Raw genomic sequence first — 27,671 nt, 5'->3', positions numbered from 1 at the left:
TGTGCAGAAAACACTGAAAGGGTGACTATCCCTAATTTCAATTTCTTGTAAATACATGTAGCTTTTTCTCCTCAACTTCATCAGTACTGTGCCAAAAAGACTTTTAAAAGAAAAAAGCAGTCATTACAACGAGCAGTTACTTTCTTTCCATACTTTCCACAATGCGCATGTCCACTTTCTGCTCCCACATTTGTGTGATACCCCTGAAAAATCCCAGGAACTTTCCTGCCTTATTGGGAGCTATTCATATTCAAGACCATGCTACCAGAGACTGGGATGGAGTTCATTCATAGTCTCCTTAACTGTGATACTATTACTCTATTCTTGTTTCCTAAGCATTTGCTTCAATTTCATGTTCTTTTAGGTTTTCCTAATTATAATTTCCTTAATATTTTTTTTTCAAATTCTTATAAGTCTTACTACATAGACTGTTAAATACATAGGTAAAATTGGTTTTGTTTCCCCGTTTTATATTTCTTTCATCTTGGCCACATTTTCTTTATATCATTCTGCTGCTCAGTTTCATAAATGTACCTTACTTACTAATACCTCTGTAATTTTCACATACATGTCCTCTGATCTACTGCTACAAGTTTCCCAATAGATGACTCTTGATTAAGAGTTCAATGTTTATTCTGATAAATCATTTTGATATATCTTTAACGTGTAAATATTGTTACTTGCCTCCAGTAGGTGACATATATTTAAAATAAAACACAATTTTCTGATCTGAAATGATAAAAAAAACTGCATTAATATAGTATCCAGTTGCATATTTAGGTCTTTGGAATCAAAATGGATCTTAAAATTTAAAAGCCTATCCAAGGAAAACCCTTCCTGGTGAGATCATTGGCTATTTTGGTCCTGTGAACATTTTCCAAGTTTCTGCAAAGACTGAAAATTACTCTTGCTATCACTAAATGCAGTCTACTAAGAGGAAGAAACCAGAGGAGATTTGACTGTATCTTGAGCTAGGAGCATTGATTGAAAAATAGAGATCAGTTGCTTTTTGGATTGGTTATTTTGAGTTCTGAACTATCACAAGAATCTGGATAGCACACTGAAGTGGCAAATCATAATCTAACATATAATAAAAGAACACTCGGCCAAACACTAAAAGAAAATATGATGGTACTTACTATCTATACAAATGAAACTAAAATCGGAAGTAAGTATTACTAAAGCTGATAACTAACTCAAATTCACTTCAGATAATGTACCCAGACCATCCTGCAAAGGAAAAAAAAAGTCTCCATGTTTGGTCAGTAAAAATAAAAATAATTAAGTCTTTATATTTTTATTATTTACTAAATTATAATTAAAGTAAAAAATATCACTTGACAGGCAAAAAGATAAATGTAAATAATAACATGAAAAAGAGAATAAGAATGGATCTGTAGGTGAACTAGGTTTACAGGTTATCAAATAATTTCTATTATACAATATTGTAGAAGAATAAAGAAAATAGAAGATGGAAACATTTGATGAAAATATAAATAATTTCAATAGAGCAGTGGATTGGTTTTAACAATAAAATTGGTGCCCTAAGCCTGTAATATACATTACCCCAAATTACTAACAACGTGTATGTTTATAATAGTAGATTTTAGTGACCTCAATACAGGTTAATATTAAGTATTCAAATGATACACATCATCAAAAAAATGGAACTTAAGTGATGTATGAGAACAATTAAATGGTTCAAAATATGTGTAATTTGTATCTCAAAAGAAATTGATAAAAAGAATGGAACAGACAATATGTCTTACACACCATTACATATTCACACACATATACACATATGCTAATGAAAGAAAGATTAATTAACAAAAATTCTCCAAAATTGATGAGTATCATGACCGAAAAATTCAAGAAGCTTGATTAAAATCAGTGTTTTAAATACAAAGTCAATCACACAGTCACATCATAAAGTGATAAAAATCAAATACAAAAGAAATTCTTAAAAGAAGCCATAGTCAAAAGATGCAGTATTTTTATAAAAGAAAGAGAAAGACTGATGATTAGAAAAACATCTGTTATTTAAACACCTCACATTACAATAGAGAGTGAGAGAGAAATGTATATAAAGGCTGATGGCTTCTCTTAGCAGAAAATTGGTAGACTGTTGAAATTGAAATGATGTCTTTAAAGTACCGAAAATTACAATCACACCAATAACAACAGCTGTACAATTTACCCACCTAGAATTCTTTACCTAGAAAAATAGCTCTTAAAATAAAAGTGAAGACATTAATTGGCATAAAGAAAGTGCTTAAAATGGTTTTGCCAATAGACTTACAGTATAAAGAAAGGGCGTGGGAAGGTCTTCAGGATTAATTAATTCCAGATGAAAGAACAGAAAATTGCAAAACAGTATGAAATGTGGTAAAATAGGTAACTATGTAGTTACATATATAATTATAGTGACATTTTATTGCAGGAATAATAAGGATGTCCAGTAGGGTTTATAAAATATATAGACATCAAATTTACAAAAAGAAAGAGAGAGAGAGAGATGAAATGGGAAAAAATGTGTAACTAACCTGGGGCTGGAGTTGTAGCTCAGTGGTACAGCACTTGCCTAGCACATGTGAGGCCCTGGGTTTGATCCTCAGCACCATATAAACATAAATTAATAAAATAAAGGTATTGTATCCATTTACAGCTACAAAAAATATTTTTTTTAAAAGTGGAGGTAACCTATGTTAACTTAGATGAGCAAGTTAAGTTACTCTTTTCACTGTGGCTGCTCTTAATATTTTCTTTTACATTTAATTTCAGCATTTGGACTCTGATGTGAGTGTATGTGATTCCTTTTGTATTTGTTACACTTGATATTTATCAAACTTCTTGAATCTGGTGGTCATACTAATCATGAACTTTGAGGCCAGACACAGTGGCACACACCTGGAATCCCAGTGGCTTAGGAGGCTGAGGGTTGGAGGATTGCAAGTCCAAAGCCAGCCTTAGCAATGGCAAAGCACTGAGCAACTCAGTGAGACCCTGTATCTACATAAAATGAATAAATAAATAAATAAATAAAACAAAACAAAACAAAAAACATGAGACTGGGGATTTGGTTCCATGGTGGAGTGCCCCTGAGTTCAATCCCCAGTATCTAAAAGAAAAAAAAAAAAACTTTGAAACATTCTTTTTCATTCCATAAGAAAAAGATGCAATAAAAAATAATGTATATGAAATGTACATAATGAAATCCAATGTAAAATGAATATAATGATTTTAAAAAGTTAAGAAATGAGGAATACCTCAACAGAAGAAAGAAAATATATGAGAATGGTAGACTTAACCTTTTTTTGTGTGTGATGTATAGATGTGGGGACAAGTGCATGGAGAACTGCATACATGGCATATGTATAGGGTGTCTGAGTGACAGGCCCCTCCCCTCATGCCAGGTGTGTGAGTGGCAGGCGCTTACCCAATAGGCACAGCCCTGAGCATGAGGCTATGTGTTGCAGTTCCTGTACTTTCTTCATGACTCACTCCTCAATTGTTTGCTGCAAAACAGCAGAAATTGCATTGGTGGCTGCCTGTAATCTGCTTAGCTACTGCCTGAGTATATATACATGGTAACTGAGCAATAAAATCAGACTGCTTCCTGCTTGGTCTCCAGCAGTTTTGATTAGCAATTCCGCAGCCACACTCTTTTCTACCCTGTTCCTCAGACCTCCTCGCTGGATGAGAGAGAGCCCATGCATATAGACATTGTGACTGGGTTTGATAATTCAATGAAAAGCTAAAATTTTTATACTAGATTTTAAAAAATGAAAGTACATAAAAATTCTGTTTATAGCAAAGATACTTTAAATATAAGGACAAAAATATTTTGAAAATAAAAAGTTAAATCCTAAAATGCAACCAAAGAGATTTGAAATGACTATACCAACATTCTAAAAAAGTAGATTTAAATGAAAAAAAATGTATTAGAGAAAGACAGGCATATTTCATAAATAAGAAAATGGCCATTTTTTGTGGGGTGGGTACAGAGAATTGAACCCAGGGGCACTTTATCACTTAGCTACAACTACAGCCAGTTTTACCTTTTGTTTAGAGTCAGGGTCTCGGCAAGTTGCTTAGAGTGTCACTAAATTGCTGAAGCTGGCGTCAAACTTGCAATCCTCTTGACTCAGCCTCCAGAGTCACTGGGATTATAGAAATGTGTTCTGTTAAAAAGTCCAAATTAGAAGATTTTCATGTTTTCTATTATAGCTCACATAAGATAAAATAGTAAAAAACAATATCAGTATAAATCAAAAACTATCAAAATACATTAAATATATTTGCATGAATGACCAGATATGATCGATACAAATTAATTCTAGAAATGATGCATTTATCTGAAGAGATACTACAGATGGACACATGGGGTTTTAGAACTGATCTCAATGCTGAAAGTATTTATCTAGATTACATTTTAGCTGAGGTTTTCATTTAATTGTTTATAGAGACTTTATTATTTTATTCATTTTACATGCATAAATTCCTTTGCCAAGAATTCTAACAAGATTTTTTTGTTTAATTTATGTATATAGTTAAAACTTTGACAATAGTAAATTTAAAAATGCAGAAGTCAATTCAAATGTTTTAAAAATCTCTGTAAATTTTTATAATCGACTTAGGACAGAAGGAATAGCCTTTAACTAAATTGACTAGAAAGAAAAATTAACACTATGGTAAGAAAATGTTGGAGCATTTGAAAACATAAGGAAAGAAAATAAATGTTCCATAAAAACAATAGGCAGTCGTATTGAAATGAACTTTCAAACATTTGTAAATTGAAAGAGAAATGAGCTTAGAGGGAATGGTCTCTAACAAAGAAAATTATCTTAGTCTTAAGATGTAGGACAAGAAAATGTGAAATTCATACATGAAGCTGTGCAAGTGAAATTGGAGTCCATGACAAGCTGACACATTTCTCTTGGTCCCCACAGAAAATATTAAATGTTCTTAAGTCCTAAGAAAGTAGGAATGTAGGAGTTCATAGCAGACTTCTATTTGAGCATCTTCAGTTGATGTATTGAGTATACTTAATTGAACATACAAATTTATGTTTATATTTCCTCTCATAAATATTGAAAATTCATCATGTATGAATATGTACATATGTGTTTCCATGAAATATTATGTAAATATAATTATCAAGTATCATTTGACAGTTTTGTTTTTCTAAATATTATGCACACATAAATTTATTAACAGAAATATTTAGAAAGTTTTCTTATTTCAAATTATTTTTTATGTATACCTGCATGTTTATAATTACATGACGTTTATAAGTGTGATTACATAAATTTGACTATTATTCTCTTGGGTTGTAAAAATATTTTAGCAATAAAATATCAGAGTAGACTGAAATACTACTAACCTTTGTATCTGTCTGAAAAACCAAATATAATTACTTAGTAGAGTATTCCTTTATTTGAGAGCAGGTTTGCATAACAGTGACACCTATAGTATGCTTCAGAATGGAAAATGAGTTTGAGGGGATAACAGTTATTTTAATGAATATTACTCTGTCCCAATGAATTACTCTTCTTTTTTTTAGATGTTTATTTTAGTCTCAGTAACTGAGATTGATGATCTACTATCAGCCATCTGTTCCCACTTGCCATTACCACAGCATTCTAATTTACTTCAAACATTTTTCAAAACATTTTACAATATTCATGTTTCAGCTTACATTTTAGTTCACGTACTATAGAAAATCATGTCAAGATCATGCACATCTTAATGAAACATCACTAGAAATATATTAGCAATCAAATTTATTCTGCAAATAGTATTACTCATAAAATATTTACAAAATACTTAAATGGATTCTATCAACAATCAACAATGAGTTCTTCAGAGAATTTGAGGGACATATGATGTGATCTTCAGTAAGTATAACACATATGTGAAATATCAAAATCAAATACATGCACACACACACATATATATATGTATATACCCACACATACGTAAATACATAGATTTGTATATACACTGTGTGTATGTATACTACAAAATTTTGGCAATCTTAAATACACACACACACACACACACACACATGGAGTCATGTGCCACATAACAACTTTTAAGTCAATTATGGTCTGTAAATAGAGTGGTGGTCTGAGAAGATGATATTGCCCAGAGACATTATAGCCATATTAGTTTGTATAAAAACACTATACAATGTTTACACAGTGGCAAGATCTCCTAACATTACATTTCTCAGAATGTATCCCTCTTGTTAAACAACATATAGCTGTACTTATTTCCAACTGCCACAACAAATTACCACAGGTCAATGGCTTAAAATAGCACACATTTATTGTCTTATAGTTCCAGGGGTCAGAATTTTAACATCAGTTTACTTGGCTAAAAGCAACAATCAAGAGGAATATATTTCTTTATTTTAAGAGAGTCTTGGAGAGAATCCTTGGCTTTTGCTTTCTAGAGGTCATATGCATTCCTTGAATTTTGTCACTTACTTATTTATAATGTATTCAAAACTAGCAATGGTGGACAGAGTCATACTATCACAGGTACTCTCCAGACAAGAATAGCTCTTTGTTTTTAGAGATTCAAGTGACAACCTGCTTCACCTTAAATATTCAGAATAATCTTCCTATACTTATTTTTTTTCAGTTTAATTATGTTTACAAATTTCCTTTGTAGTACAAGGTAACATATTCAAAAATTCTGAGGGGCTGGGATTGTGGCTCAGCGGTAGAGCGCTCGCCTAGCACAGGCGGGACCCTGTTGGATTCTCAGCACCACATTAAAAAAAATAAAGGCATTGTGTTGTGTCCATCTACAAAAAAGATATTCTCTCTCTCTCTCTCTCTCTCTCTCTCTCTCTCTCTCTCTCTCTCTCTCTCTCTCCTTTCTCTCTCTCTCTAAAAAAAAAAAAATTCTGAGTGTGGGAAGCCATCCATGAAATACATGAGGATCTTCTATTAACATGTAGCCAGGGAGAGTCAGGCCTGGCATTGGGAACTATCTGTGGCTCTCCCATGGCAATATATTGCCCAGTGCTCATGACCTTTCCCTCCCCTTTGCTAAGAAGCTTCCTCTTAGTACCTCTGGAGATGGGAATAACTGGTTAGGAACTAAATAGCCCACCTTTAACTTTTTTTTGAGAAGAACATTCTATAGAATCTCTTTGATGTTTTCTGATATAAATAAAGCAAGTGTGGGCTCCATTTTGTCTCAAAGCTTGATCTGTCTAATCAGCTTGCCCGTCCTGCCACCACTTTTGAAATTACTTTATGTGTTCTGTGGTTTTTTTCATGGTTTTATTTCTCTTAGCTTTTGTTTCTCAGCCAGCCCTTTTCACCGAGGGGAACCCCATTCCCACCACCTACATGGGATGTGGGCAGAATCTGAGGATTCAACAGTGGATATTCCACAAAATATAAGACCTAAGAAATAAGAAGTTATTGGATTTTTTCAATCTTAAAATGAGTCATGCGATATAATAGACATTGTCCAGTTAATATTTTACATATATTTTGTTTCAGTGGGGTTCCACATTTATAAAACACCAAGTTGTGACTGAAAAATATAGAGGTACATATAATCAGGTAATATCTAAACATCTCCAAACAGAAGATTATTAGCAATATGTTATATAAATTGTTTAGCAGAAAGTACAAGTGGCTGAAATAACATTTTACATATTTTACTTAATAATATTGACATATTAATAATGTGTGTATACATGAAAAATACACATGCCCAATTCTCCCTAAAATTCTAACCAGTCTTTTATGTTATGGAAATATGTTTTTTTTTTTTTCCTTTTTTGGCTTTTCTATCTTTGTGTCCATATCAGTATCATAATTTATGCAGCTTTTTCTTAGCTCCTCTATTTGTCTATCATTCACAATATATTAAAAAACTCAACTGCGTTTAAATAATTTTGAAAAGGATTTAGAATTTTGCATTAAAACCTATAAAACATTGACAAAATACACATAAAGATTCATAAATAAGTGAAGAAATATATCATGATGATGAATCAGAAAACTTTTAGAAGCATGTAATCCACAAATTTATTAAATGCAATCCTAAATAAAATTCCAGCATTTTTGGAAATTAACTATGTGATTCTTAATCTCAAATACAAATATAAATCAACTAGAATACAAAAGAAAATGTTGATCAAAAAAAACCCCAAAAAACAATATTAACTCACTTTACTGCCAATATCAAGAATTACTTCGAAGTACATAAAAAGTGTGAAAATGGCACAATGAGGAATTAGTGATTAATTGATTATAGTAAATAGAGGATACAGATACATGTTTATAAACATATAAAAATTAATTTGAGCTGGATCAAAGATCTAACAAATATAAAATAATAAAACTTCTAGGGAATAAAAATATAAAATTTAAAAATATATAATATCTTCATGACCTTCAAGTAAACATAAATTTACTGACAAGATTCAAAAAAATTAGCTATAAAAAGTTGTAATTTTCACTTCATCAGTACTGAAAATTTTGTTCATTCAAAAGTATTATTACATCATTGAAAGGATAAGTCCAGATTCATAGCCAGATTACATAACTTAATCATAGAATCCAAGAATAAGTGGTCAAATACCTCAATAAAGGAAAAAAAATACTTGAATCCTCATTACACAAAATAAAGGCAGAATAACAGAAAAAGCACTACGTCTACCAAAGACATGCAGAAACCATTTTGTAATTTTATAAGTAGAATCAATTGATTGAGAACAATAAAATAAAATGGAAAACTAAACTTTATAAGAAAATAGCAAACTACCATTAAATGTAACTTCATGGAGAGATCCACATAAAAGATGGAAAAATGTCTACACTAAACAGTAAAATGTATGATTGTAACCATCAGATATTCAAAAGCAAGCAAAATCAAGCTCTAGTTATAGATGAATGAGAAGAACAGCTACTATTCTAGATGGTTAGTAGAATTAATTTGACATGAAGCAGGCTTTTCTGATGGTGAAAAAGTCAGAGTCTGGTTGCTGACTATATAAGGATATTTATTTGTTATATTTATAGTTATGTAATTATAAAAAAAACTCTGTGCTATTGCACAGTAGGGTGACTGCATATAACAATTATATACTGCATATTTCCAAGAGGTAGAAAAAAGGATTTTGAATATTTTCATTAAAAAAAAATGCTAAAATTTTGAGGAAATATTTAATGTTAAAATATTTAAACATCATACAATATAGACATGATCAAAACATCATCAATTTAAAATTAAGTAAGCTTAATTTTAAACGTTTCAATTAAAAACTGATAAAGATAGAAATAGATATCACAAAAGTATCAATAAAAACAATAAATCTAAATTAGAATTCAGTTAGAAAAGAGTGAGATATAAAAATTTCTGGCATCAAAGTCAAACCTGTTTTAGTGTTGATCAGAAAGGAAATTATTATAGCATATTAAAGACATGCTAAGTGTTTTGCATGAAACAATTAATAAGAATTTGTGAATGAAATGCATGTTTTTCAAGAACATTAGAGCATTAAATATAGGTCAATTAAAAATTATCTTCAAGAAAACAAGAGCTCGCAGGGTTGTCAACTATATGAAATCAGAATGAAAAATCTCAAACACAGAATAGGTAGACTACAGGAAAATTGGTATTTTTGAAACTTCCTGACTAAAGGTATCAGCTGTTTATTTTTAAAGCTTGTTAACAAACTCAAGATTTCAAAATAAATATTTCACATCCTTTCAAAAGTAATAAAAACATTTATTTATGTGAATTAAGCATCAATCAAATTGAAAAAAATAATTATACAGTGAAAAGAAGGTAGGTAGAAACTGTTTATATAGAGCAGAAATAAAACAGAGCACTCAAAATTTAAAAAAAAAAGAGTATATTATGAATTCACCAAGATAATGAACATAAAGATAATACATGGGAAACTGATTACTTGAGGGACAAGTTTAAATACATTTTTCACCAAATAAATAAAATAAAGACATTACAAACATAAAATGAATCTCTAGAATTTACAGTAATGGAATCACAGAAATTCCGCAATAATATAAGTTACAGAAGTATTGAACAGGTCAAACAGAAAGGAATGGGTCAATGATTAATATTTGAAGTTTTCTTTTTGATTGACAAGTGAGAATTATGTATATTTCTGAGGTATAGTAGGATTGTATTTATACATGCTTACACTGTGGAATGATCATATCAAGCTGATTAACATATCTATGACTTCATACTTTTTTATGGTGAGAAAAGTTAAGAAATGCTATTAATAATTTAAAAAGATATAATACATCATTATTGGTAGCTCTTTATATTCACTTATACTCATAGGTGATATTGAACAAACAGGTTTGGGGGGAGATCAGTAAGGATGATTGGGAAGCATGTGTATTGTTGAAAAACTGCTTGGCTTGGTCAGAGTGCCATAGACCTTCCTCTGTAAGTTCCTTGATAAAACCATTTCTTAACTGGGCAAAGCTACCATGGTGTCTGTCTCTTTGAACATTCAAGGTCAAAGTTGCACATCGTTTGAGGAAATCCTAAGCATGGCACTTTAAGTTCACATGTCTTTCAACCTTAATACTATAACTTTTTTTTCTTGTTTGTTTGTTTAGTACCAGGGATTGAACACAGGACACTTAAACAATGAGCCACATCCCCTCTTTTAAAAAACATTTTTATTTAGAGACAGGGTTTCACCAAGTTGCTTAGGGACTCACTAAGTTGCTGAGGATGGCTTTGAACTTGTGATCCTCCTGCCTCAGCCTCCAGAGCCACTAGGCTTCAGGTGTGTGTCAAGGAGCCTGGCCTAAAACATTATTATTTTAAAAATCTATTTGATTTCTGTAAACAAATAAATTATTCATGTGGTTGTTACTGTTCCATTGATCTTCAAAATATTACTATCAGGGTTTCAAGCAAGAATGCAAAGTTGGGATGTGAACATATGTGAGATATTCTTGGGTAGGAATGCAAAAGTGGAAAGCATAAAGGAAAGCATAAAGACAACACATCTTCTTTATGCTTAATTTTACCTTATATTTGTATCAGTTATGAATTTCTTCTGTCCAGTTCTGGATTTTTCAAGTGCTTTCTTGTCTTTTCTTCTATCAAAAGAAGGCAGGGAATGTTCTCAAATAAAAATGGCATTTTGGAAAGGTTACCATTGGTCTAATTATGCAACAGCTACTCTTTGAATTTTTACTTTATAATATGACACACATTTCTACAGGATGAATGTAACCTACATAGTGGCTTTGCAGATAGTTTTCTGCATTAGCTATTTTGTATACACATTTTGAAAAATAATATTATTATGCAACTAATTGAATCACATACCTTATTGTATTTAAAGTGGAATTATTCTTGATACGCAACTAACATGAAATTGATATTTTTCTAGAGTGTGAATGAATGATAGAATAAAATATTCTTATAAAAGAAATATTAATGTTACTTACAAAACATAAAATATAAAAAATATAAATAAAGACTCTTCAATTTGGACAAAATTGGGATTTGTGTTTTCTGAGCAACCTTCCCCACAACAATACTATTTGGAATATACTGATATAATTTCAAAAAATTGCTAATGTTGCAAAAGTCATTTGATCATATTTACTTTAAGAATTTGTATCAGGAAAGTATCTTGAACAAAATCATCATCTTTGTGTAATATATAATATTACTAATTTAAATTAACTTAAAATAGAATAAAATCTATCATAAGAATATATTTCACATATTGCTAATTTAAACTTATTTACTCAGACTGTAATGTGATGACAACATTAAAAGTAGTTGCTTGTTGAAGAGGTTACTAATCCAATCCGGAAATGATTTGATTAGATTAGAATACTAACCCACTCCCTGTTGCACATCAAAGAAGAAAAAGATGACATATTTCTGATAGCATGAAGCAAAAACTTGTCACAGAAAATAGGAAAGAAAATAATCTAATTAATTATACCCCAGAATTGGAAAGAAATATAAGAAATTTGCTTTTGTGTTTTTCATTTTTTAAATACTACTTCAGTTATTTTAGCTTATCACAGTTATTAGCTCTTTGTTGTATTTCTAACACTTCTCTTTAAAAATATATTAAAATAACATCCAACTTGTTATTTTTACAATAATACTTGAGACCTCCTGGAATATTTACCACAGGTTTTTGCTCCAAAGAAACAAGTACTGATTGATAAAGCATGGGGAAATGTGTTACTATTTTTCTGTAAAGATGAAAAAAAATAGTTGCATGTTCCTAATACATATTAAAGAACAAGATATATTTTACAAAATTGTATTATCTATTCACATTATATTTACAATGAAAGATGATCTGTAAATCATTACTATTGTGATCTAGGTAAAAAATTTACGGTCTCTGATCAGGAATTGTTAACACATGCAGAGATTAGTGTAAGAAGATGCAATAATATGGAAAATCTATACTGATTAGGGAAGGCAATTGACACCAATATAATTTACACATGTCCAAAGTTATTTTTTCAGCACTAGATTTCCTTCAGAAGTCCACATTATGGGAGAGCTACCAACAATTATAGCACAAACAAGCGAGAGAGCATTAGAATTCTTGGAATTAAGCCATATGAACATCAGTTTGTTTAATAGAATTCTAAAGTGAGACAAGTCCATTTTTAATACGTGAAGATTTTCTATGCAAAATATCTGTTTTGAATTAATCCAGAACTGAAAAAAAATATCTAAAAGTGGAAAGCTTAAAAAAATTCAAAAGTTAGAAATTTGCAGTTTTATCAAGATGATGAGATTGAAATATTATCTTTAAATAATTACCAGAACTATAACAGTGCAACAGAGTAATATACAATAGTTATTTTTAAGAGAATGTATTGCTACCAAAATTGAATTTTAAATTATAATGTTAACTTGATAATGGAATGTGACAGTTCCTACTAACTTTGGGGAGGAACATTTGTAAGATACTAAATTCAGGGATTGTAGTAATAATATATGAAAGTCTTATTTTCCAAAGAACTATGCTGCCAAATTAAATCTTGGATGGATATTCATGTTCCATTTGATTCTATAATTATTGGCTTGGCCATGAACTTGCTACTCACTAAAGTTAGTTATGAATGATTGCCCAGCTGTTGCTGGCAGGTAGAGAATTGCAAATTAAGCAATAGTTTCAATCTCTTATTTAAGATTATTTGAGTAAATATAGTAAAAATGGAAGATGTTGAATTTTTGGCTCTACTTATAAAAATACTATAAATTTGGCCATGCATAGGCAATTATTTATATGACCATAATTAAACACCACTAATTAAAAGTTATATTCTACTTCAAAGTTAAAGTACTAGGTAGTTTTTATAATTTGCCTCCTTGTTATCTAAAACCCCATATTTTAATTATTAGGAAATTTAAAAAAATAATGACTAGTTGCCCATTAACTCATAAGAAAACTAGCATATTTATTATTATAAAATAAAAATTATATTAGTACTATATTTTATACAAATCATTTTTTAGTACAATATAGAATTCTCCCCAGTAATATGCTCATATTTTTGGATATATTGCATGGAATTTAAACATTGCTAGAGAAGAAGGAAAAAAATTCAGAAATATTGGTACCTAAAATAAGATTAAACATTATGAAGTGTGCTTTGACTTTATTATTTAAAATAGATTTAAAATTATATTATGATTGTTTGTCTTGAGATAACAGTTGCTGTAAATTTATATATTTAAAGTCTATGATTGTTGTAGTTCTAACACTTTAGCTGTAGAAGTAAAATAAAATACATTTTTACTATAATATTGAGATATAAATGTATTTTGTCTGCACAAAGTGTTATCTGCAAGAAACTTGTGAGTTACAAAGTGAAAGAGTATAAGGTAGCAGAATGAGGAAAAAGACAATCTATTAATGGCCAACATTTTTTTTTATATTAGGACAACAGATTTTACTTCTTGAAACTTAGTGAGCTTAGAATAAAGAGGATGTCTTACGTAGAAACCATTTAAGTTTTACAATATGTGGAGTTGTAGCCTGTCGCGACCCCCTCGCCAGCAAGGAAGACACGACACAGGATTCTTCTTTCAGCTGTTTATTCAGGCCTTAACTCTAGTCTTCTCTCAAGCGCACTCCTCCCCAAGCACCCACACACAGCCTAATAAAGCTTACTCTAGTCCAATCCAAAGCTGCCACGTGGGGTTTTCTCATAGGGTATTGAGGGACAGCGCGCCAACTCTCCCTAATAAGGAGTTGTTTACCAAGATCCACAACGGAGACCGGCGCCATCTTCTAATGGCGGCAACGGTCTACAAACACGGCTCACCACAGTAGCCTAATGCTTATTTCTCCAATAAAGCATGTCATTAATTCCTTGTCTTTTCTATAAGATTTCTATTTAACTTCCACTTCCCAATAACAAGCCAGTTTCTAATGCCTGACAGAAGGCTCTGAAGACAGAAGGGACTTACCCTTCTGTCTGTTCATGATACTTATTTGAATGATACATTCATGAGTTGACAGATGTGAAACCATATAGCCTGGCTTAGCTGATTATCATGTCTTAGCAAACCAAAAGAGCCCTAGGGCATTAAAAACTTTCAACCATTAATATTGGTTTTGCCACAAGGCAGTTACATAAACTGACAGTTTGGCAGAAGTAGGATTCTTGAATACTCATAAACTGAAATATCTTTAACATTACTAAATTCTTAGTTGTTCACAGTCCAATTAAAGAGTCACTCTTCCTTTATGGAAGCACAATGTATAAACGGATTATCTTGAAGCTAGTATGATTTCTATTATAATAACAATTCTATTATACTGCAATTAATCAGTATGATACTTTTCTTTAAAGAAAACTAATGAAAATATTTTGAGATAAGTGATTATTTTTCTGAAAATATCAACTGTATAAATGACCATCATCTTCCCTGTGAAAATGTCCTCTAAATTCAATAGAACTACAGTTTAAAATTTCATATATCATGCTTCCAAATTTTAGTTATTATAACTGTATAACATTTTTCACAAAATAATTTGATCTTAAGAATCATTTAGTTTTTTAATTAAAGTAAATCTTATCACAACAGCAGATAAAGAGGTTTTCATGAAAAATGCTTTAAATTAGCTTATAAATGCTGAATTTATTATTTAAAGAACATTTTAATATACAATTTTAATGTTGTACATAATATTTTATACTGCTTACATTTTGGTGTAAAATGTGAAACTAAGGATTTGCTTACATATTCAAAATGATTATTGAAGGACCATAATTATTTATATTTTTCAGTAATTAAAATTATCTAATTAATGACACTTATTTAAAAGATCAAGAGCAATATTAGGATCAATCAACTGAATTACAATTTGATCTTCTTAAATCTAAAGTATATTTTCATATTGTACAGGGAAATAGCTTATCTCTTATGGCTTCTTTAATTTTAGGTCCAACTTACTCTCTATGACATTGTGGGATAAGACTAGTAACCTGGCCCCAACATGTGTCTGCCTTTGTATTAAATTCTAAGTCCTTGAATTATTTTTAGTTGAATGATTATGCCAATATTGTTTAAGTACTTTTTTCCTGTCTGAATTTTCCATGCCTAAAATTGAGCAAAAGCAAGTAGATGAAGAATGAACTATACTGATTATATTCACTTTAAGGAAATAACAAATCCTCAGCAAATGTTTAAAATCTGCAGGAAAGAGAGAAAGAGAGAGAGCAAGAGAGAGAGAGAGAGGAGGGGAAGAAGGAAGGATAGAAAGAAAAAGGAAGGAAGGAAAAGAAAAGACTAGACAGGCTGGCTATCAAAGGGGAAAAAAGTAAGGATACTCTAGTGGTCAGGAAGCCATGCTAAAAAAAAAAAAATAGTATTTCAGAAAGGAGATGGTGATGTTCCTGGGAGATCAGACATAAAGTATTGGACTTTTGACTGGGCAAGATGGAAGCCACTGGAAAACTTGATACATTTACTGCTGTTTTGACAAAAACAAAAACAACACCAACAATAAAAAAAAAAAAAGTTAATTAATGTCAGGGGATGGAGAAGGAATGAGAGAGATATTAAGAGATGAGAAATGTTATGACAATTTTATGGAGGAATTTTGTTATATATTAGTATAGAATCCAGAGAAATTTAATTAAATGGTATTTGGATTATGATGTGATTACATTTAAAAATTCTGACTATACAAAAATCTTTTTACTATAGTAGTAAAAAGAGTGGGGAAAAGAGAGGGGAAAAAGCTAGGATTGGAAAATTAGAAAGATAAGGGGGAGAGATGTGTGAAGGCTTATTTCAAGTTAATTAGAGTTACTGTCCTGGGAAAGGATTAGCATTGATGTTGTAGGACCTATTACAGCAGGGCAGTTGTAAAGGATCATTACTGACCTCTCCCTACTCTCTGGCTTCCTGTCTCTCACTATGTGTATGAGAACCTTGCCAGTGGTCAAACACATGGAGCCATCCAATCTTGCACTTTTAGTGTCTAAAACTGTGAAATAAACAAAGCTTTTATTTATAAAGCAGTCTCAGGTAATTTGCTATACCAAAGGAAAACAGACAGAAGTACTTTACCAAACGTCCAAGATTGGAGAACTTTCAATGGCAGTGCCTGGGCTAAGAATGCAGATAGCTATATCAGCATGATTGACCAGGGTAGGGAGGAAGTGCCTGAGAATTTGACTGCAAATCTGTCTAGAAAAGTAAAATGCATTGCTTCAGCACCAAGTTTGAGATGGGAAGACAGTTTTCACCAATGAGGCTGGACAGAAAAATACTTATAATGTCATATAGTCATGCCTGAAAAATTGCAGGAAAATTTTTGAACTAGGGCAACACTACTCAGCCCATTAGCTAAACTTGATTGCATAATTCATCCCTCATATTTATTTTCCCAAAAACATTCCAATAATTTTTAAACATATAATCCAAATTATAGCCATCAATCTATTTACAAGCATGTCCAGCTCACATCTAGCTAAGTGTCTTTATACTCTTCTGCTCAGAACAGTATTTTTTTCTCCTCTCTGTACACTTTGTGCTCACGTCACTTGTGTTTTTGCTCAAAAATCATCTGAAGAAGTCTTCTCTGACTACTCTATATAAATTATTTTAGTTGAATGATTATGTAGTTCATGTAGTTCCTGTCAGTGTGTCTCTTTTGTTGCTTTATTTTTATTCATTAAAAAAACTTATATATTACATATTTATTTGCTAACATAGTGTGTTAATGATAATATTGTGTTTCATAAAGACTGAACCTTTGTACAACAAACATATCACTGAATCCTTTTTGCCTAATCTAGTACCTCACACATAGTATATGGTTAAAAAGTGTTACGCCACCATTGCAGGATAGAAGCAGCAATGGAGAACTTGTAAATGATGAAGCACAGCTGCCCCATCACAAGTCTATTTACAAGAACAGATGTCAGGCTGGACTTGTCCAGAGGGTTGTGATTTGCCATCCTCTGCTCTACTTTATCATCAACTTCATAATGATAAGTACTTACATCTGTCTTCATCTTTCACTTCTCTCTCATATCCCAAGTCTTTTCATTTTCTTCACTTGGTACATAACCAGCATTACATCCCTACCTCTCAAATTCTTTCTTGCAGTACCTAAAACCCGGCCCTCCCATAGGCAACATTTCTAGCATCCCTCTCAAATGAAGTTTCTATGTATGCTATATGACATAAATCTCTGAATAAATAAACTGTTTAGATTTCATCTTTCTTCACACAGCTGCTTCCAATACCTTATTTTTCTTTGTTAGAAACAATTTAATTAATAAATGAACTGTGGAAAAGGTTCTGTTTTCTCCACTCATTCACTCTCACTGGTTTTTATGATCTATAAGCCTACAAAACATTTCCTCTTTTTTATCTAAGATTTGCACAGATTTCTCACTGTTTTTTTCCTATTACAATGCTATGAGATTTTGCCATCTAAATTTACAAGTGACTAATTACAGTGGACTCTGTACATTGGCATTCACATATTTAGTTTTAACACCTTGTTATCTTAAGCCACGATTTACAAAATACACTAAACCTGGTTATCAACAGAAAATGTACTAATCCCAAAATTTACTATCCAAAGCCCATTGCTTCCTAAACACAACTTCTATCTTTCTGGTTTTCTTCTCTAATCATTTCAAGTATTTATATAATTTGTAAATCTACGCACCAATTCATTGAGTGAATATCTGCCTTCAAGTAGCCAATATTATTCAGTGTATATTCTGTCACCAGTATTATTGTATTATACCCATTCACAAAGCTCTCTTACTCTTTTGTATTTTCTTTCATGCAACTGGCAATCTCTTACACTCTGTAAGAAAGTCTTTGTTTTCCTCTACATACACCTGAGCGGAGGAGTTCTCTGGGAAATAATCACATGGCAAGCAGGAGGAAAATCACTTTAAATTCATGATTTAGTGTCTTAATTGAACCTTCAACAGCTCCTGGGAAGCATAATATTCCAGGTGCAATTCACTCCACTACTCAAATAGGCCATGCTGATCTTTCCTTGTGTCCTTAAACATCAAACTCTTCACCCCCATTGTTTTTCTTACTCCACATGGAAGTTCTAATTTCCCACTTCTAAGTTCATTTTCATGCAATACCATTTTTACTGGATTTACTACATGCTTTCTTTACCTTGATTACATTAAAGGACATATCTCTCATGCAAATGCTAATGCCTTCTCCAATCCTTTGGAAGCTTCCTGTTCTACTTAAGAGGTTTTTCTTTTCCCCTACAGAGACAGAAATCTGCTCAAGAATCTAAAAAGTATATATCCTTCAGTTTCACATTTCAATTTACTTTGTCTTTTGTTCACATTCAAACCTACAGAAAGAATTATAAATATATTCTCAGTGGCATTTTATTGACAGATTCATATTTATTCTCTCTTCGTTGAAAACATCACTAGAATTTTTCTTGAAGTATCTGTTCTTCTATCCCGATTAATGTGGTTTACATGAAGTTGCATTTTTCTTTGGCTTCAGAGTTGACAGCAAGCACACAGCCTGATTTGATTAAGACATTTTATACATTTTATAGTATTTGGTTAAAAATGGCTGCCTCTATCAAAGACAGATGATCAAAGCTAAAAATGTCATTTGCTACAATTAAAAAGAGGCACTTTCTCATCAGACCTAGAACTTCAGAGAATATAAGTCTCGAACTATTCATCTTGCAATGGAGAATGGTAGTCTAAAAATCAAGTAAAAGCAGAAGAGTGCAGAGCCAAAAGTTAGAGGGAAATATTCATAATTTGAAGATCCGAATTGTGCTTTCCCATTAGAATTGTTACTGAACCTGTGGTGATATTCATAAATAGGGCATCCATTTAATTAATTCATATTATGTTTCTTAAATGAAAGATGTCTAAACATGTTTGTCATTTACTAATTTTACTCATAGACTAATGTAGCGCATACTCCCCTTTTTTTTTCAACAAAACAACTTCTGCTACAGTTGCTGAAGACTGCTGCATGACAAAACTAAGTATACTTTGTAAGTCTTTTTTTCCACTTAGACCCTCAGGATTTTTGACCATGTTTAACACTCCTTGTTGTTGACATACTAATTGATAATCTTTCATTATCCACTATTCATAGTGTCTCTGTCTTTTGTAGTAGTTTAATGCTACTACCAGTGTTTTTAGTCTTTCTGTAAAATATCTCAGAAGAGATGTCTGGAATGGTGGTTCTTTAGTCCAAAAATGAATCTATCCCTAAAGTGCTGACAGTGAATTCTCACACTAATTTTGTAATATGAGTAACATGTATATTTTAAATTTATCATGTTAAGTTTGTAATTTATATTTTCTCAGCATGTTCACTTTTATATTTTGAAGAATGATAAATGATTAAGAAATGAGTATACATATTTCTATAGACCTTTGAACAACTTTGATGGGTTTAGCACCAATAGACATAGTGCTAGAGTCTGTGATCCTTGTTTTTCAAATTCAAGGTATGTTCTTTAAAGAAATAATTTCACTAAGTTCTTTAACCTTAAGCCATCATTTCATTGTATGTGTGTGTGTGTGTGTGCATGCATGCACATGTGTGTGTGTATACATGTATATGTGTTTGTAAAGGGAAAAAAAGAAGGCTATAAAATGATGTGATAAGTGATAAAATTTCATAAATAAAATTAATTTAAAAACTGTTCAGTCTCTGTATAATATACCAAATGAAGATTTTAAAAAAATATTTTCTATTATCAATATTTCTGATTGTGACTAACAAAAGTGATAAAGATTAACTTCTCTAATCTGTTGGCATTGTAGATTTTAGTGAATGTTATTATTTCAAAGCATTCAATGTAAGATGTCCTTATAAAGTTAAAAATAAACTGATCCATGAAAATAATAATGTAAAATGTGATAGTCAGTTACGAAATATTTCCACAAACCTTAAGAAAGAATATGAGTTTTGAAGTAAGACTGAATAGTTTAATAGCACAAGAAATATGATATTCTGCCAAGAATTCATACTAAAATTTATGGAGGAACAGATTTTGTGAAATCATTAAATGCTATTCATTCTGTGTGATGATGTTGTTTTATTGAATTTATTGTGTGTAAAATGATTCCATATGCTAATTTAAATGGATAGAAAGTTCTGCCATAGAGTCCTTATGCATATGTGCATGAATATTCCCTTATGTTATGCTTGGGTATGCTCCAGTCTCATCAAAGAGTAAAAAATGAACTTTAGGGTAAAACTGGAACTGATTCCGATAAACTGATAGTGTCAGATATGGAAATTTTTACATATTTTTTGAATAAAGTAAGGGAGAAATTCTCAACTTGAAAATGCAAGCTCATTCACAAAAATAAAGGAACACACATTGAGTGTCTGCCATTATAAAGATAACATTTTATGGGAGCAAGCAACCATGTTGGCATTTGAATGTTGATGTTTCTAAAATTTTCAACAGCTTTGCAATTTGAACATATAGTTTGGTATGACACTAAGTCACAAGATATAAGAAATATGTTATAGCTGTATGATAAATAAAGATAAAGAAAACTTGGATTGTTGAAATTACAAAGAATATTATTAAGCTCTTATGTAAGGGTTAAGACTAAGAGGTTCGAAGTGATATAAAGATTAAGGAAAAACTGTAAAACCATTTACAACTAGACTGACATATTGTTTTTAGTTGTTGTCCTCTTCAGATTATCCTCTTCAGATTATTTTTCATATTCAACAAAGTCTTATCATTTATTTATACTGTTCAAAAACTAGTCTCAATAATGTTATTCATTTTTCATAACCTTCTCTGAGCTTTGAAAGTATCATATTATCTCCAATAATGATGCTTCTGAGAAGCAAAATGTGTTTGTTAGAGGTGCTCCAGTTGAAGATGTTAAAAATTTTATATATTTGATCTATAAAATCTAAATTTAATATATGTAATGTAAATATATTCTGTAGAAAATAGCAATAATATGATTTTAAAATGATATGATAAATTTATTATAGTTAATTTAAATGTACTACTAATAATTTTTCTAACAATGACAAAATTTAGTGCTTATTTAATAAATACAAAAGTATTTATAAATATTTCTTTCCTACACAGATAGAGGTTACTTTATTTTTTTGCTCTCAAAGCTGGCGATTTCTATTGCATTAGGGTAGGGAAAAGACAATCCAACATCTAAAGTAATAGCTAATTTTGTAATTGAGAGTTTAAGATTGAGAAAAAAAAATGCCTGATTATTTTGTTATCAGCAATTAGATCTTAATTTTTATCTCTACTTCTCCAATTGAAGATATTTTTATTAATATAGTGTTGCATTTATTGCATTTATTCAAACAGGAAAATAAAACAGGATCATTGTGAAACAGCTATAAAACAACAAAACAACAGAAAACAACAACAAAAAAGAATCAATCATACTGAATTCAACTTCAAAATAAACCCTATATTTATTAGTCTGCATCAATAATTTTTTATTTAGCACACAAGCTAAAATACATGTACAACATATGAACACATACACATAGTTAAAGAAAATGGAGTCATAAAATATTTCACTGCTATATGGTAATATATTTTTTATGTTATCTCATTGTGTAATTATGTTTAACCATTTGTATTTAAAATTGTTATATTCTTAAATCAATAAAAAATTTTTCTAATGATATTGGTACATTCCCATTGTGTGTGTGTCTAATTTCTAAATGACTCACACTAAGGAAAGTGAAAATTTATGAACATTCATGTTTAAGTATTCTGACATATTCTGGAAAAAATGCACCTAATAACTGCAAACCAGCTAACTATTTAAATCACTATCTTTATCTCCTACATTCTCACCAACAATGAATATTATTGCTCTACTATTTTGCTAATCAGATAATCAGATGTGTTTTCTTCTGCTATTATAGCTCTTACTAATTATTCTAATTCAAGTTTTTTCCTTTTGCTTTTTGGATGCATTTGATTAAAAAATGATCCAAGGTGCTTTAATTTTTATTTTTATGCTTTTATTTTTATTCCATAAACTATTATTTTTTGTTTGTTTAAGAATTTATGCCATACTTCCACTTATTTAAAGTAAATATTACCTAAAGTTGCTATTTGGCATATTTTCTATAGATGACTTTCTCCTTTAATTTAGTGAGAATGAAAATCTGTGGTGATAATTTCTTATATATTTTACATATTTTCAAACAAAGTATTTTTCAGCCAATATGATGAATTCTGACTTCACAGGGACTACAAATAAAACCAAAGCTTAACAAAAGGAAGTGATACTAGAACCGTGCATATACATTTTAAATCTATAGGGGCAATCTACTGGGTAGGATCCTTTTGTTCTTTTTCTTTTCACCATCTTTTGAATGATCATTACTAGATGTGATATATTTATTACAATTTTTAGTTAATGAAAATGTTACCACCCACCACACTTATTCTTTGGGGAAAAACATAACAAAAAGTGTATGATGTTCAAATAAATTAGTAGTACACAAATACATTGCTTACAAATGAAAATATGGTCCTTCACTTAAAATATATTAATACTAGTACCTAGAAAAAAATTTACTTTAAATATGGAATTTAAAAAAAGTTTTATTTCAAAGCTTCTTCAAATGTCACACAAGACAATCTTTAGTTCACATTTCTATTTTCCTAACCAAAATTATAGTAGCAGGGAGTGGTGGCACATGCCTGTAATTCCAGTTGCTAAGGAGGCTGAGCAGGAGGATCACAAATTCAAAGCCAGCCTCAGCAATGGCCAGGGGCTAAGCAACTCAGTGAGACCCTGTCTCTAAATAAAATATAAAATAGGACTGGATATGTGGCTCAGTGGGTTGAGTGCTTCTGAATTCAATTCCCGGTACCAAAAAAATGTGATCAATTTCCTGATTTTTTTCTTTTCTTTTCATCAATTTATGACTACTTTCAAAATAAGAGAAGGTAGGGATGGAATGTGGACAAGCCTATCAGAAGTTCTTGAGATTTCTCCAAGAGGATGCTTATATTGTGCCATTAACATTACATTCCTATCTTCTCAATATATCCACTTAGTCTTCCCATTACATCTGTAGCATCTTGGCCCTCTCTGGTGCAACGCATCACAAAATAAGGATGCATACTATATAATGAAAACTTTGCCTTAAGCAAGTGGGAGCTTTGACTTTTTGCTCTTCACTGCTTGGAGGTATTCTCTAGTCAATTAGAATGCCTTGCTTAGATGAGTGTTTTTTTTTAACTGAACACTGTGGCAACCACACAACACAACATTATGACTAAGGATGTGGTTTTGGTCCCTTGCTATCAGCTCTGCCCTCTGGAGGGACTGAAGATCAAAGGCTTCACCTTGACTATTGTTGGACCAAAGCTCAGCCACATGTGCAGTATGTGATCGAGTCCCATGAAAGTGCTGGGTAGCCAGGCTGGAAGGACCTTTTCTGTTTGGCAACCTTGAATTCATGTCATCATACATCAGAGCCCTAGAGCAGTTACTGTTGTCCATGGCTCTATGAAGGAAAGGCAGCTAAAAGCTCGGCATATGGACCCCTTCTAGATTCCAATCTACCTAGCTCTTCCCTTGGCTGATTATAATCTGTATTCTTTGTGGGTAGTAAATTGTAACCATCAATATAAGAGCTTTTGGGGAGTTCTGTGAGTACTTCTGCATATCATCAAACAGGAAGAGTAGTTTGAATTTGGTGGTAAAAATATATTATGTAGACTGTGTTCCCTTGAACTTTGCATTTAACTAACTCATCACAAACTAACTTATTAAACTAAAATTTATCAGGCATTATTTTGCTAACACATTTTACTCAAGTTCAGGGGATAATGAATGAAAACCACTCTACATAAAGGATATGTTGTTTTTTTTTTTTTTTCCTGTCACAGCAACATCCATAGTTAATTATCATCTCTGAATATAGTCCTGAGATTTTCCTTCCATAAAACTGGATCTGAGGTTTGTTTTCCTGGCCATAGTATTCCTAAGACCTATAATTGGAAAATCAAGATGTCTTAAATAAAATACCCTGTTTCTTAGATGTAATCTTCAGTTCCTCTAGGAAAACAAGTCAAGTTATGCATAGAAAAAATTCTTTAAAATTAAAACAAAACAAAACAAACAAAAACAGAAGAATGAAACCGATTGTACCCTCTTAAACCATATCTCACACACACACAAACCTTAAGTTCTTGTGTGGTTACTTCTCCCAATTCCCACACTGAGTATTGACTTAGAAGATCAAGTAATAAAATAGATAATAATGATTCAATAAATATTCATGAATGTATACTAATATAAACACATGAATTAAACAGATGAATACAAGTGGAAATTAAAATACAATAAATATAGAATGAGTGATTGAATTAAAAAATCACCATTAGAAATGCAACAATAATAATGGTTGCAAGCAGTATCCACTGATGAATTATAAAAGGATGGAGTGAGTTTGAAAAGAAACACTTTCATAATAAAAACCTGTTCTTTCAAAATATTTACTATTTATTGTGGTGGTTTTAATATATATCAAATTCTGCCCTAAGTCTTGTTCCCGATGGTAGAATGAAGTTATTATTACCTTAAGTGTGGGATGAACATACTGACTCATTTTTAACAAATAGACCCCAGAGTGGGAAAATAGTAATCTTACTTTGGAAATACTTCAAAGAAGCCAACATAATAAAGTGATCAAGGTTGTCATCAACAGAACATGTTGATATCACACCTACCCCTTATATTATATGATAAATTCACTGACTCTATAATTCTCCCTCTCAAATCCGTAGCCTGAAACGAATAATCAAAAAATACCAAGCAAATCATAAACTAAGGGAGATATTATAAAATAGTTGACCAGCAATCTTCAAATTGTGAAGATAAAGAAAAAGAGTCCAGAAGATCTCAGAAATGATTATCTCCCAAATCAACATGTGAATTACAACTCCAGCAATGAACATATGAAATGCAGCCTTTGAATCACCTCTTTAAAAGGCCCTGTTACCTCAATGGGCAGAATCACAGCCTCTGAGACAGGAGTCCCCTGTGTTTCTACTTTGCTAGTCAGATTTAAGTACACCAATGAGACGTGACAACTAAACAAAATGTGCTATCCTGGATTAGATCCAGGATCAGAAAAAAGGATATTAGTGTAGAAACTGGTAAAATGTGATTAATTTCTGAAATTTATTTAATAGCAAACATTGCATCCATGCTAATTTCATAGAGTTATTAGCTTTACAAGGTCATATCAATGTTAACATTAAGGGATGCCTGACTGAATGTTATATGGGGATTCTGTACTATTGTTTTAACATTTTTTTTAATCTAAAATTATTTCAAAATAAAGAATCCTACAACAGTCAATCACCAATGTTTTATTCTCTCAGGTAATAGAACAATTCAAAACCTCATTATTTACAAACACCTTGTTTTCCTGTTTCATATTGCCATAGTTTAGAGGATCATGTTGAAAATATGCCATCTAATTTTCTCATTTATTTTGTTTGTTGTCTGTCTCGTTTCCTCTAAAGGTAAGTCCATGATGGTTGGGGTTTTATCTGTTAATTTTACTGTAGTATTCAATTACTATAATTCAGTAAATGTTTGTAAATTTGAATTATTCAAATTAAGCAATTTCTAGGTTGGAAATACCTCAGTTATGATTCTCAGATTTAGTGAACGTAATTATGCTAAGAAATCTTAGTTGGGTTTTAATAATATGCTCCATAATGCACAGGACATATCTATTCCCAATTTTTATAGGCACAGTGTGATTGTCATCTCACACTTCTGTACCACAAAACCATAGACTGGTTGGCTTAAACAACACTTACTTCACCCAGTTGTGCAGACAGTTAAAAATCAAGATGCTGTCATCATTTGGCATTTGGTGAAGATATTCTCCCTGAATTGCAGATGGTTTTCTTGTTTTCTCACAAAGCAGAGAACAGAAAGAAAGCAAGGTGTCCTGTGTCTTTTTATAAGAGCACCAATCCATTTATAAGGACTCTGCCTTTAAGATTTAATTGCGTCCCAAAGGCTTGACTTTCTAATATTATTATTTTGGGTATTAGGATTTCAGTACCACTTTGTAGGAGACATAAACATTTAATCCATTGCACATAATAACAATATTTTTCTAAATATTGTTCTTTATATTGAAAATTATCCATTTTTTTTTTGTCATATAATGGCTCAGATGTCCTTCAGTATCCATGATTTGTTCCAGGAGCCCCTCCTTCCAAAATCCATGGGTGCTCAAGTGACTATGCAATATGGTACAGTATTTGCATATAAGTTATGTACATTCTTTATACTCTTTAAATCATTTCTAGATTAGTTTTAAAGCCTATTTCAATGCAATTGTAATGCAAACAGTTGCTATAATATGTAGTTCATGGAATAAGGACAAGAAAAAATTCCATATATCCAATACATACATAATTGTTTTCAAAAAAAATTTTTTTAATCTACAGCTGGTTGAACCCATGGATAGAGAAACTACAGATTAAGAGGGTCAACTATATATCATTAGAAATGGTATCTCCTATGAGCAGTTTCTGTTTACAAAAGAGAGTTAACCATGTTCTTGATTTAAATATTTGTAATTATCATTAGATAATAAATAGAATATTAGAGTAAATTCATGAAAACAATGGGAACTTTGCATATTTTCAGATCCTGTGTCTTTTACATGAATAAAATTGCATCATCAGTATGATGCTATATAAATTCTTTTATGTTAATACCTTGATATATATTTATGTCTGGAATTTTATAATCTTCATATGACAGCCTAACAACATGTTTTTAGTTAAAGCTTATGACATTTTGTTGTCTACACAAACATTTGACTTTTCACTGGTGCATCCTGAAACTTAATTATGTTTGTCTTGCTTTGGAACATTTGATAGATTATGTAGCTGTGATTTATGTATAATATACTGAATGTTAAAGTTTATAAAATTATCTCATCATTTAATTTAGTATTAAATAAAATTAATAAGAAATGACAGAAATAAAATGAGAACCAAACTCTAGCATACGATATATCTTATTTAAATTCAGTGCGCTTTTGGAAAATCTGCTTAATTTCCCAGCAATTTATTTTTTATTAACATCCAAAATAACAAT

Source organism: Marmota monax, unplaced genomic scaffold (assembly GCF_021218885.2).
Source record: "Marmota monax isolate L192 unplaced genomic scaffold, Marmota_monax_Labrador192_F-V1.1 WCK01_AAM20220418_F8-fsc00002, whole genome shotgun sequence".
NCBI classification, from domain to species: domain Eukaryota; kingdom Metazoa; phylum Chordata; class Mammalia; order Rodentia; family Sciuridae; genus Marmota; species Marmota monax.
This window is presented reverse-complemented; position numbering follows the sequence as displayed.